Source organism: Metopolophium dirhodum, chromosome 2, assembly GCF_019925205.1.
Source record: "Metopolophium dirhodum isolate CAU chromosome 2, ASM1992520v1, whole genome shotgun sequence".
NCBI lineage: Eukaryota > Metazoa > Arthropoda > Insecta > Hemiptera > Aphididae > Metopolophium > Metopolophium dirhodum.
The window spans coordinates 39,420,228-39,434,162 of NC_083561.1; the positions used below are offsets into that span (position 1 = coordinate 39,420,228).

At 28.3% G+C, this 13,935-nt stretch overlaps 1 pseudogene; it reads left to right on the forward strand.

The window, feature by feature from the left end:
- Positions 1 to 8,844: 8,844 nt before the first annotated feature.
- LOC132939796 (erythroid differentiation-related factor 1-like) lies at positions 8,845 to 13,935 on the forward strand (annotated as a pseudogene).

Genomic DNA, 13,935 nt, shown 5'->3' on the forward strand with positions numbered 1-13,935 from the left:
CATTACCGTCATTAGAACATATTTAAATGTTTCTGTAATATTATGTTGGAATTTGTATTCAAAAACACTCAGTATGTATCTTAAATTACTACATATATTTTTAAGGGATTTTAATTATTATTAACAGTTAAGTTGAACGGTGCGCGGGTACAAGAAAAAAATTTAAAAATTATTACTTTGAGAAACTAAAATAAAATCGGTTAAACTAATTATTATACAAATTATGATAACATTTTAAAATATATTTCTGAAATGAAAATTATTGATGATAATCTAGATATGCAAATATAAGTTAACATAAGTAAAAATATTATATTAATATATGAAAATGTATTCAGATATAATACCTATATTCCATTATACATTAGCTGCTTGAGTTTAGCCCAAATTTTAACCTATTTAAAATTTGGAGTTTTTGTCTTTTGGATTTTATTAACCCTATACATTTTAGTGCCATATTTATGTTTGATATTTCTTCATAATATCGTATATTATTACTTTCCAATATCACCAGTTATACAAGATTAGTTAAAATTATAGATAGGTCTAAGATTATTTAATTTATATTGTTATTATTATTATTAAATATCTACATATTTATAGAAGTAATAAATAAATAAACACATATTAAATAAATAAAAATAATATATACTAATTCTACCTAAATAATCATTAACTGGGTACCTATTAAGTTGAATAATTTGTATCTATTTACTTATTCCCTAATAGGTACAAAAAAAAAAGCTATCCAATATTTATCATACATTGTATTCATATTATATAATATTATAGATATTAGGTATACTTAATAGTATATTTATTTTATTTTTCATTTAGTGCCTACCTTTGCTGATTGTTAATTGCATGTATTTTTAATTATTTAAAAACTATTATTAGTTATTACAAAGTACTATGCATTTTTAGGGCATCCAATTTTTATCATGTATTGCATTAATATTTAATATATATATAATTAGGTATTCATAATATACTTTTATTTTATTTTTTATTGAGTACCTACCTACTTTTGCTTATTGTTAATTGTGTGTATTTTAAATTTTAATAAAGCAATGTTTGTGGTATAAATAAAGTTAAGTACAATTTCTTTTTAAGTCAACCATTATAATATACCTGTTTAAGTATATTCATAATTTATTGTTTTAATATATATATATACTTCAAATAATATTATTCAGTATGTTAATTGTGTGTATTTTAATAAAATTGAGTTTGTGATATAATTATATAAATTTAGTTAGGTATGTGTTTGTGTAATAAATTATACATTAATAATACATTGTACATTTGTACCTATTGGCTTTAAATAACATAAATAAGTATAAATACTATGTTCATATTCATTTTCTTAATTTATATTAATTTTCAATAGATAGTTACTATACGTGTTAAAACTACTCTGCATTAAATTAAAAAACATACATGCTTGTTATTTATTGATGTATCACAATCGATTAAATAATAAATATTGAAATAATTGTAAAGTTAAAAAATATTCAAAGAATAACTTGATTACCATCTAGACATTTGGTAGCATAAATACAAAAATGTTTGTATAACGTAGTCAATAAAAATTAATAATAATAATAATTAATTATTCAATTGAATAAAAATGGCCAAATGCCCAATAGTACTGGTATTAGATAATTTGTTACAGTAAATTAATACTTATATAATATTATTATGTAATTATTATTATATATTATTTTATAACATTACAATTTTTACTAAGCTAGAATATAAACCATATAGGTACAATATAAATTTTAGAACGATATGCGGCCCATGGGCTGATGCTAGGTTTTATCATACCTTGTTCCTCCATATCGCGGATCATATACTTGATATTAACTCCGTATTTTCCTTGCTGTAAGGGTAAGAGTTTACTGCCACTGGTTTTCCGTTTGTTAGTCTTATTCCGTATTCTTCCCACGATAATTTTTAAGCACTGGTGGGTACTTCACTAATACTTCACGTAGGGTTTCCTCATTTGGTCCGTTTTGGATTTCCAGTTCTGAGAGATTTTGTTTTTCCCTTGTTAGATTTAATTGTCTACGCCAACTCACCATTGTTCGCTTTTCTGCGCCTAATTAGATTTTGGCTGCATTGTAATTCCGTAATTCCATGTCACTTGTTGTTTTGTCAGGAAGTCATGGCCGATTAGTATATTTTCTATGAATGATATCCTTTAGGATTGCCGCTTTGATGTCCACCTCTAACGAGTTTGGCTTTGTTCCGGTATTTACCGTTTATTTCTTGGTTGTGCCCGTCAACCATCCTTATGATAAATTTGTGGTCATCTACTTGTTTTCCGTATTTTTCAGCTATCCATGGTCGCACATACGTTTTTCGGCTTGTGAGTCGACCAAATCGATAACGATTCCGTCTGGAAATTCCATCTCTTCTACGGGTGTGGGCGTTTCCGTCGCTTTTGGCTCCCTCTGTGAAGCTCCTATGGATTTCTCTGCTTTTATTGGAGCGAGTAGTTACTAGTTGATGAATAATGATATTCATCATGCAGTTTGTGGCAGTTTTCTGCAACGCAGCACTTGCTCCTCGACTTCCACCTTGATGTTGTCTTGTGTCTGCCCTCCGCTATTTTCAATAGTCTTGAAGTGATCAAGACCTGACTCATGGTACCCACATATTATGTTATCCATATTATGTTATCGTTCACGTGTACGCTGAATGTTTCCAGTGTTCCATACAAGCAGTCTGTGGACTGTGACTGAAGTATGTCTGTTTCTTGTCGGAATCTGGACGTCTCCATTTGAGGTAACCGCAAATAGTAAGCTTTCTATGACTTTGCGGTTCTCGAGGTCAGTGATGTGGGTTCGTCACTTGGCCACTTGTTTTGTTGTTTTGGTTTTGGTTTTTTATTTTTTGGGCGGTGGGTTTACACCATTTCCACCGACCGTTATCCCGTTTTCCAACTTCGTTTGGTTTATTAGAAGTTGGCGTTTTTCCTTCAGATTTATCCGGTTAGTGTTTTTCTCACTGGGTTTTCCCTTTTCTCTGAACTTGGTTTCCCACCATATACGTTCATTGAGGTCCATAAACATTTTCGGTTTTTGTACCCGTATTAAGTTTTGATGTTCTGTTCGCAACAGTTCGATGATGAAATCCACTGCATTTTCTTCGTCCAATCCGGTGTTCAGCCTACGAAATAGTTGTATTATTTGTAACACAAAATCCTCAGTTGATTGTTCGTAGAGTTGTTTCCTCCCCATCAGTTCTGTGTGGAGTATTACTTTAACTTGTGGTTCGTTGAACTTGTTCATAAATTGTTTATACAATTAGAGAATATAGAAAAAAACAGGGCCTTGCACCCGAATCATTTATTCGGGTTTCGGGTTTCGGGTGCTGGATGTATTTGGGTGTTCAAACACCCGAATAAAAAATTTAAACAAACATTTGTGTTTTTAAAACCATTATTATTCTGGTTAATATTGGTTAATATGGGTGCTGAGAAATCTGGATAAAACAGAACTTTTGATGACCCCCCCCCCCAAAAAAAAAAAAAAAACAGAAAGTGTTCATGTTTATGTTATTTATAATAAATTATAAATGTTTTACCCAAATTCGCAACGTTTGTTTTTAACTAAACTAGGTTACCAATTAATGTACAGTAGTTACCTTTTTCTATGAACTATAAGAAATAAGACAATGGGAAACTAATTATTTAACTACCTATTCGTTTTATTATAGGCATTTGAGTCCACGTAACTCAATTTTTTTTACTATATAACATGTCTAAAATCTAAATAGGTACTGGACTTAAATAACATACTAGCTTAATTAAAAAAAAATTGTACTTATTAAAAATATTCAGAAAAATTTTATTTGATAAGCAAACAAAAAACAGTCATCAAAAATCAAAATGTTTACAAGGCTTTCTGTGGTCAAAAAATAGTTAACTTGCTAGAGCCTAATCCCATTTAAAAGTAAATACAAAAACATAATGAATAGGTATATTTTGCAAAATCAACAGTTACAACAGATTGATATTTTAATTTTGCATAATATTACGTACCTATATAACAGAATATAGGTATTGATTATTTTGTGATGATTTAAAAATTAAAAAAATTAATCTTTATAAATATTATGAATAATATTATTATACTATAACTAAAAGGTAATATAAAAAATATATAGGTACTTACAAATTGTACGATGAAATAATAATACAATTGAAAATTGAGTAGGTACGTAGTGAGAGGCGCGTCGTAGACTCGCGTAGACCGAATGTGATACAAATTACAAAATACAAATGTACAATTTCCCACATGCCAAGTCGATGGATATAATAAATAATAAAATATCAAAATGTTTAAAATAGATGGCCATAGTGGCGCTGACTGTTGAGCCATAGACAAATAAAATAAAATACAAATTATGATTTCGCGATTACCGAAAAACTGGTAAATAATAAATATAGCCGCGTATTACGATATTCGAGTTACTAAATTAGATATTATAGGACATAGGTAATTCCGCTTTGGAAGTTCGTCGCAAATAATGAAATAACACAAGTTATTAGTGTTTGGTATTTTGGTCATGGCTGTCAATACTTTCAGTTTTGTTGAAACCACGTCTATTTTATATTGCTATTGGCTATATTTGGATTTATTTTACTAATAAAGTAATAAAGTAATAAATTATATCATATAATAGGCATAAGAAATAATTAAATACTTAATATTTTAATCAGAATCAATTAAATTACTAAACATTTTAATAGATTTTATTTTCAAGAAATTACCTATGATTGTTGATTAGATTGTTCTGTTATTATTATTATTGTTTATTTAACTCTACAAAATCGAACTCACCACAAGAAATACATACGAAATGATATGTCACATGAAGAATGAGAAAAAAAAAATTATTCGGGATTTCGGGTTAACCCGAATATTTATTCGGGTTTTGGTTAACACGGGTGTTTTGAAAACAGAATCATTCGGGTTATACGGGTTTCGGGTGTTTGATTTTAAAGGTGTTTAGGGGTGTTAGGGGTTCGGGTTAAATCGGGTGCAAGGCCCTGGAAAAAAATATATATAGTGGAGAAAAATATGAGAAAGGAAACAATGGAATAAAGAAGGGAGTACTCACTCTAAAAGAAAGACAAAAATACCTGTACAATTCGAGGATTTTAAAATGTAGTAATTCAGAAGTAGGTATTTTATATGTTATTAATAGGTCTCGGATGTTTATGAAATTGCATATTTTTTCTATTCGTCCAATTTAATGCTTAGGTACCTGGATTCAAATTTCATTCATGTTCTACTGAATCAAATAAAACTATTTTTGTTTTGCATATTTTTGCATATTTAATGGTTTTGTATTTTAATTGCATATTTTGGGATTTTAAAAATAAAAATGCCTATTTCAGTACATTTTTTAAAGAATAATTTAAATTAACGAACTTCACAATTATTAATTCCACAATTTGTGTATATAAGTTTTATAGGTGGTAAGTACAATCTACCACGCATTGACGTGAAATATAAATATTTATTATCGACTTATCTTTAGTACAAATTTCTTAACCTAACTTAACCGGTGAAGTTGATACTATGGAAGGAATAGAAGAAGATTTGAAGGTTGAGGATCTTGATTTCTTAAAATATGCTCCAATAACATCAGTTGATGTAGAACAAAGGTTTTCAAGCTACAAAAATTTACTTACCGATAACAAACGCAGTTACAAATCTTATCAAATTATAAAAAGCATAGTGTAACGCGAATAATGTAATAATTAATAAATAATAAATAATTATGTAAATTAAAGTAAATAAAACGCTATATGTAAATTTAAAAAATCTGTTTTAAATTGTAGTAAAAAAATAATAAATAAAAATAACTACTAGGTAATAAAAATATTATATTTTTGTTTTATGAATTATAATAAATTTTTTTGTGCAAATTTTGGTGTTATTATTGGCTAAAACTGCATAGGTATTTTATCATTTTTAGCACATATTTTGATTGCATATATTGTAATTTTTATTGCATAAATGCATGCATATTACACTAGTTTTGAGTGCATAAACATCCGAGCCCTAGTTATTAATAATAAAAGTCTAATGTCTGTATGCATAGTAAATGTATGTGTCACATAAAACATGTTAAACTATGTCTTATGTGACACACAAGTTGACTGTGCATACGGACATAAGTACCTACTCTTGTTAATGTTTATATATTATTATTAGTTCAGACTCTGATGTAAATTAATTAACTAAATATTGTATAACATGTATTATGGATTATGTGTTAGGTATTATGTTAAAACTTAAATTGTCATTATTATTACTATAAACAAATGTTCTATTATGTTATTGAGTTGTATATATTATGTATATAGTATTAAGGAATATAATTTAAAGTAAAAAAAAAAAGGAGATGTAATGATAAGCTGTTCATTGTAAGAATCAGTTATATTATTTTATATTGTTAGAGGTTAGTTCACTACTACCCCGGTATGAAACTCCGTGAATTTGCCAATTCGGGCTATTGTGGCCTTGAACCAGTGGCATGGCATACGTGGAATAGGGAATGATTACGCCTATGCTTCGGCCTAAGTTCCGATAAACGTTTTCATAATACGGGTAACCTTGAGTCTATATCATGTTGGTGCGTAGAAACGCTTTCATGTTTTTCTGATTCCCATACTTGAAAAGTGTCTACCACGATTTAAAATAGTATGGTTGCCCGACGACCTATTATAAGATCGTTTTAAACTGGCAACCAAATTAAATAACCAGAACAGCTGGAATATTCACTACTAGCGCTTGCGACATGATGTGTGGCCGATATAGAAGCAGAATTTACAGGCTTATAGCCAATGCGGTATGAAGCCACTACTACATACAAGCGCTAGTGTTGAATTTTCCAGCTGATTTTCATAGTGATTTCGGTAGACACTTTATCATGATTTGTTGGGCAACCATACTGTCTTAAATCGTGGTGTCTACCGAAATGAATCTCTATAATCAGTATTAAAGTTAAATTAAACAGCTGGAGACTTAAGCACTAGCGCTTATATATCATAGTGGCTATCACGGAACTACAATTTACATTTGAAAAATAATTGCATTTATAGTCACTACAACAAAATAAGCGCTAGTGCGTAAGTCTCCAGCTGTTTAATACTGATAATGGAGATTCATTTCGGTAGATACTTTTCTAAATTCCTTGGGCAACCATACCATCTTTAATCGTGATTCATAGCCCATAAGTAAACAAGACCCCAATCAGCTGATCGAGTTTCAATTCTATATTGTTCTATGCTACTACTACTACAATTTTATAGTATGTACGTGTGTCACTAGAGTACTAGACATCAATTATAATAAATAATTGTAATTTGTAATGTGAATAAATAAATCAACAAATAAATCTTCAACATGTGTTGGCAACACTGAGTCTGCGCAGTGCAACAAGTATCCAACTACTACAACTGTGTAAATTAAATGACGTCAAATGCGGCGTTCGGTGGTCTTAAACATTCATTATCAACAGTCATAACCATCAACGTCATTCTCCTCAAGTTCCACGTTATTTGCCTTTCATCCGGCCATTCTAGTAGTCTCGTTGTCGGCCAACACTACCTGACAACATCATGGTGAGTTTGCTATAATAATTTGCTATAATTTTCAAACGCTTAGAACAGAAGCTGCACAGTTTTAGAATATGTATGATGTATCGATGTATGGTATTAAGAGGACGCTACCATACATTTGTTCTCTCCGTCTTACTCACTCACGGCATGGCATACCAAATTGTCGTTCACTAGTTTCAATAGTGTGCTGTTAGTTTTGATATTTGAGTGAATTGACTTATTATAAAACTTTTAGGTAAGAACATTATCTGTGTTTAAGTATTGTCGATTTTTCAAATTTTTCATTTTCAAGCAAGATATGGGTATGTGAAATATCAAAAATTAGAAATGATCATATTATCTCACTTGAAAATTAAAATATCGAATAATAGCCAACGCTTAAGCATAGATAATGTTATTGTCTAAAAATGTATAAGAGGTAAAATCATCCTATATCAAAACTAACGGCACACTATTGAAACTAGTGAACAAAAATTTGCTATGTCGTACGTGTGTAAGATGGGGACAACAAATGCATAACCTAATGATAAACTGAATAAAGCCCGCCTAAATTATAAATTGTGATGTTACTATAGTAATTCACTAGGTAGCACTAGGTGGTATTATGATTTGGTGAGAAACTTGCATGTCGCTTGTGGATATTACCATAGATTAGACATACATATATAGCCAACGGCTGCTTAGAATTTGGAAATCATGTTCTTGCCTCTTGGTGACAATACATGGCTCGGGTTGAGTCGGGTACGGATTCTCGGGTACAATGCTATGATATTAATATGTAGAAAACATCTAGCAGCGCCATCTATTGTCACCAAATTTTTGTTTCCGAATTCTACATAGCCGTTGACTATCTATGTATGTTTAATCTATGATATAACTTAACATAGGCCTATGGGCAACCATATTATCTATAGCCATGATAACATTTTATACTTATATCGTATGTTTTCACTTGTTTTTATATGATTTTCATTTTTATTTTTAGAACAAAGAAATTAATGAAAATCCAGGGCAGCACAACACTCCAGATTCTCAAATAAATAACAAAATTAAATCAAAATCCAGACTTATATATTCATCAGTTCAAATGGCAAATTTTATTCGCCACAATCATAAAACGAATTTAAATTTGCCTCCACCAAATTGGTTGAAAAGTGAAGGAGAATCATATGGCATGCGATACATGACTGGTGATTTGCATGATTTTTCTAGGTAAAATATATCGAGAATACTAATCTTTACAAATACCAATACATTCAATTAAATTTATATTGTTTATATTGTTAAGTTTTCAAATAGCTAATATGTTTCCTGAATACATTGGCAAAGTGGACATTGTGTCGAAAACGGAAAATATTAAGAACCTGTGTAAGATAGCACATGATAAAAAATCTGTAAGTAAATAATAATTTTTTTTAATATTTCTGACCTAGAACTAAATATATAAATGTGTGATATAAAAAGACATGTATATATTGCTATGCCAAATTATTTTATATTATACATAAAAAAAATACTTTTTAAAAGTACAGGTAGATGAATCTATATTTGGTATATAAATATTATACTTACTTATTTTAATAAATAAAACATTTTAATTCAATTTCACTGTCTTTAGAATTAAATTATTCATATTTTTTTAAAGGTGAGCATAATGGTCCATAGAATTGATAATACATTACTATTAGATGAATTTGATGTTGAGAAACACTTGGTTGTAGTAACGAACGAAAAATGGGACTGGTTAAAAAAATTCTTTTACAACACTATAGTAAAATCTGCTGATACTAAGGTAAGCATAAATGTATTTAAAGTGGGTTGATTGGCACCGGTCATCTTTTTTACTTCGCCATATTATGCATTTTAATTGTATAAATTATAATAATTAAGAGTATTAATATAACATTATTTCTATGTATATCATGTATTACATAGTAATTGAACATTAATAATAAGCATGATAGGTAGGTATCAAGAATTTTCAACTTTAACTTGCAAACTATGTCTTATTGCATTTAATATTTTGTATTTTTATTCATAAACAACAGGTGAAATGTATCACTAATAAACAGAATGATTTTAGTTGTATACAACATAAAGTTTTGGTATCGAAATTTCTGCACCATAGCATTGCATTAGATTCCCATAATGATCAAATAAAAAAAACCATTTCTTATAATGAAACTTCTCCAGTAAGTTTAACTTAAAAAACATTACCATTATATTTTAATTAAATACCTACCTACTTAACACAATAATTTGTGTATACATTATGTACAGACAATGCCCTCTCCTGTACCAACAATGATACCAGAAGAAATATTTCCAAATGATCCTCAAAAGCATCAATTATTTAATCGAAATGTTTTATGGGACTTTGAAGATTTGAAAATGCTAATAGGTACAGATTTACCGGTTTTTGAAAATGGCAATAATTCTTCTTTAAGTTCAAGATTGAGGTTTGATATTTATTTACTTATATTTTTTAATATTATTTTTATGAAGTAAGTGAATACAAATAGTGTTTTGTTAATTCTAGAGACATGTCAAAACCTCTAAGTATGTCAACTGGGATTGATTATTGGCTAGATAATTTAATGTGCGATATTCCTGAAACTGAACTGTGTTATCATATAAATGGCATTGTTCAAAAGTATGAGTTAATAAAGACTGAAGATTTACCATGTTTGAATGGCTCAACATTTTCACAACAGAATGTTAGTCATAATATGCAAAATGTATTATCATTTTTAAAATCAAATGCTAATATGGTTGGACATACTTACTGGTTGTTTAAAGGTATAATAATTATTTTATTATCAGAATTGTAAGTAAAACTATGGATTATTATGAATTATATCCATTAAATTACAGGAAAAAATGACAATATGGCATGTCTTCATGATTTGACAACATTTTGCTCTGAATCATTTATTGATAGCCCAAATCCATTTACAGTTCCAGTGGCTAGGTTGCTATACCGTGTTGCTTATAAATTAAAACATAACCCAGAAGACGGAAAACCATATAATCCAGTTACTATTATACATTTACTAAATAATTGCTTAAAATTATTAGATAAAACTAAATACCCTCAAGTAATTACTAATTACTCATATGGTTTGTTAATATTCTAATCACATGTATTATTTCCTAACTTTCAGGCTGTTACATATGTAAATTATATGCTATCAGATATCTACATTTCAATATATAATAATCCATTAAGAAATGTAATAGAAGATTTAACTTATTTGGACGAGAACTCGGCTACTGCAGGCCATGTTGATGCTGGCATTGCATCAACTAATTTTGTTTATGGGACTTTTTCTGTTTTCTTAAAAAATGAAAGTATATCACACAAGAAAGAAAATATACCTCAAAGTAATAATTAAAACTTATATTTATATTTTAATATAATTTATGATTTTAAATACAATATATTTTTTATTATTTTAGTGCCTGACTACTCTACAATAAAATATATAATAAACATTATAGACCAATGTTTTTATAAGGCATTGTATTATATTGGAGGCAGTTTGAATTGTTTACAATATTTCAAGAATGATATAGATAGTACGGTAAGTAATACAATTGTATACAATTGATTTAATAAATCAGTTTTAAATTTTAAATGTTATTTTGAAAAAGGATGAACTTCAACTCAGACGAATGCTCTTCGAAAGAGCATCTAATTTATATTTGAATTTAGGCAGAAAATGTTTTGGATCAAATAAGTAAGATGAGTGAAAAATATTTTTAATTTTTAAAGACTAATCATGCATTTTTTCTTCAGTTATGGAATATCATTAAAATTTTATCACCGATCACTTGAATGTCAACTATGTGTTACCAATACGCATGACTACAACAAATTGGGGCATATAATAGAACATTGTGGTAATTGTTTTCTGTCAATTGTGAGATTTTGGGATAAAATAGAACAGTATACGAGCGAGCTTGAAACTGATGAATTCTATGATGTTGAACTAAGAGAAACATTAATAAATAATTCTAAAGACTGCAATAATAAAGGTTATCAAATATTATTTGCTGTTAGTAATTACTTACTTTATATTATATTAAATTTTTTTTTGTTACAGATTTAAATTTAATTCTGACAAGACTCGATAAATCAAAAGAAAGTGTGTTGAGTGCAGCAGAACAATGTTACTTGCGTGTGTTGGCATTAGATCCAAATATTGAGAAAAAAACTATTATAAAAAGACGAATAGGCATTGTTTACAATGAATTCACTTCATTTTACATGAATGAAATAATTAGTACGTTGAAGAGTAATTTATAATCTATTAATAATTTCTGTTTTTATTTTTTTTATTTTGCTTAATATTGTGCTTTTATGTAGTATCGATAGACAATAATATCCCTCTAACTCCTGTAAAGTTCAAATGGTTAAGAAAAACATCAGAGCATTATTTGACATTGGGAACTGTTATATTTAAAGAAATTCATGATAAGTCCAATCTTGTATTGATACATACAAACTTGGCAAAGATCTACAGACACATAGCAGAGTATTCATCAAAAATTCCGATTCACATCAAAGAAGTTATTAAAGAAGAGAATTTTTATTTAAAAGTTGGTTTTCATGGTTAAATGTTTTAATTTTAGTTGATAATATATATATTAAATGTAATTTAAGGCTGTGAATATTTACAAGAAAATATTGTCTGAACTTGAGGACCGTACTTCTAATCCAGAACTTTGGGATATAGTTTACTGTGATTTATCTTCAGTTCAGTACTATTTGTCAGTTCAAAACTATTTGGCATTATGCCGAGTAAGTATACAATTGTCTGGATTATTTAAAATTATTATAATTAATTAATATATTTTTAATCAAAACTATTTTTTCAACATTTAGGACAATTCAAACAACTATAGAGAATGTATCAATTCATTTATGAGAGCTTTGAAATATTGTGATTTGGAAAATGATACATCCAACACATTTAGATATAATTATCAAGCAGCATATATTAACTCAGGTCTGGCATCTTTGCATTCAGTTCTTTTTGAGTATGTAGATAACGCTATTTCATAATATGTTAATACGTAGTAATCATGCCTTTTGACTTGTCGTTAATTAAAATAATGAATTGTGTAGTTATTATTTTTATTAGATTTTATGAACTAATTTAAAAAAAATATTGTCGATGTTTATTTACTAGAAAATGTATCATTGCTATGAAGAATTTAAAGGCCGATAAATTATTACTTCAGATTAAGGCTTACTACGATAAATCATTTGAATTATATCATAAAATAAAGTGTCCATTGGAATCTCTTGAAGTTCTTGTAAAAGTTATAATATTAGACACACGCTTTATTAATGGTATTATAGCTATGTGCTCGGTTATTATGATGATTATATTGATTAGTAACCGCTTTAATTAATATTATGTTATGACTCAGGTATATGTCATGTTAATCATATCAAGTCCGTAATAAAAACATTGGGAAAATGTGATGCAGTGTTTCTGATGTTTTTGGAAAATAAGGATACAATGAGATATTCACCTAGTACAAACCAAATTGAAGAGTTGGTAATTGAATATGAATTAAACTTTGAAATGAAAAAACTACATCTTTTAAAAATGTTAAAAGAAAATGTGTGTAAACTTTTGAGATATATGATCAAGATGGCTATGACTAAAACGCCCAAGTAAGTTAGCATGTCATTAATTAAATATATAACTATAGGTACCTAATATACAAATACAATTGTTTTAATATATCAAGTGAAAATATAGTGTTCAAAATCAAATTATCTTAAAGTAATTCAAATTTAATTTGTTTCTATAGATGGCTAGCTGACAAAGAAGATGAACTGAAAACCATCTATCGTGTGCTGTTAAAGAATACAGTTGGTGACAATGATTATTCACAACTAATGGTAGCTGTAAAACAATTATCTAGATTAAGTGATAATTAAGTACCGGATTATCAGTTGGATTAAATATACAATCATACAAAATGATATTACTTAAATAAAAAATGCAAATAAATCATTTTAAAGTTTTGAAAAAGCTCTCTCGCACAAGCATGTTGTAACAGGGATTGTTGTAAAAAGTTTTAATGTCTTGTGAACATTTATAAAACATCCAAGGGCTGATAATTTTTCCAACCATTTATGTATTGTATTATTTGAAGTTGCTTCTTCAAAATCTGGTATAACTTGAATTAGTCTAAGTTTACCTTCAAATTCATCTCTATGTAAATCTAACTTTTAACTAAAAATATCAATGTCTGAACTTTCTATTTTA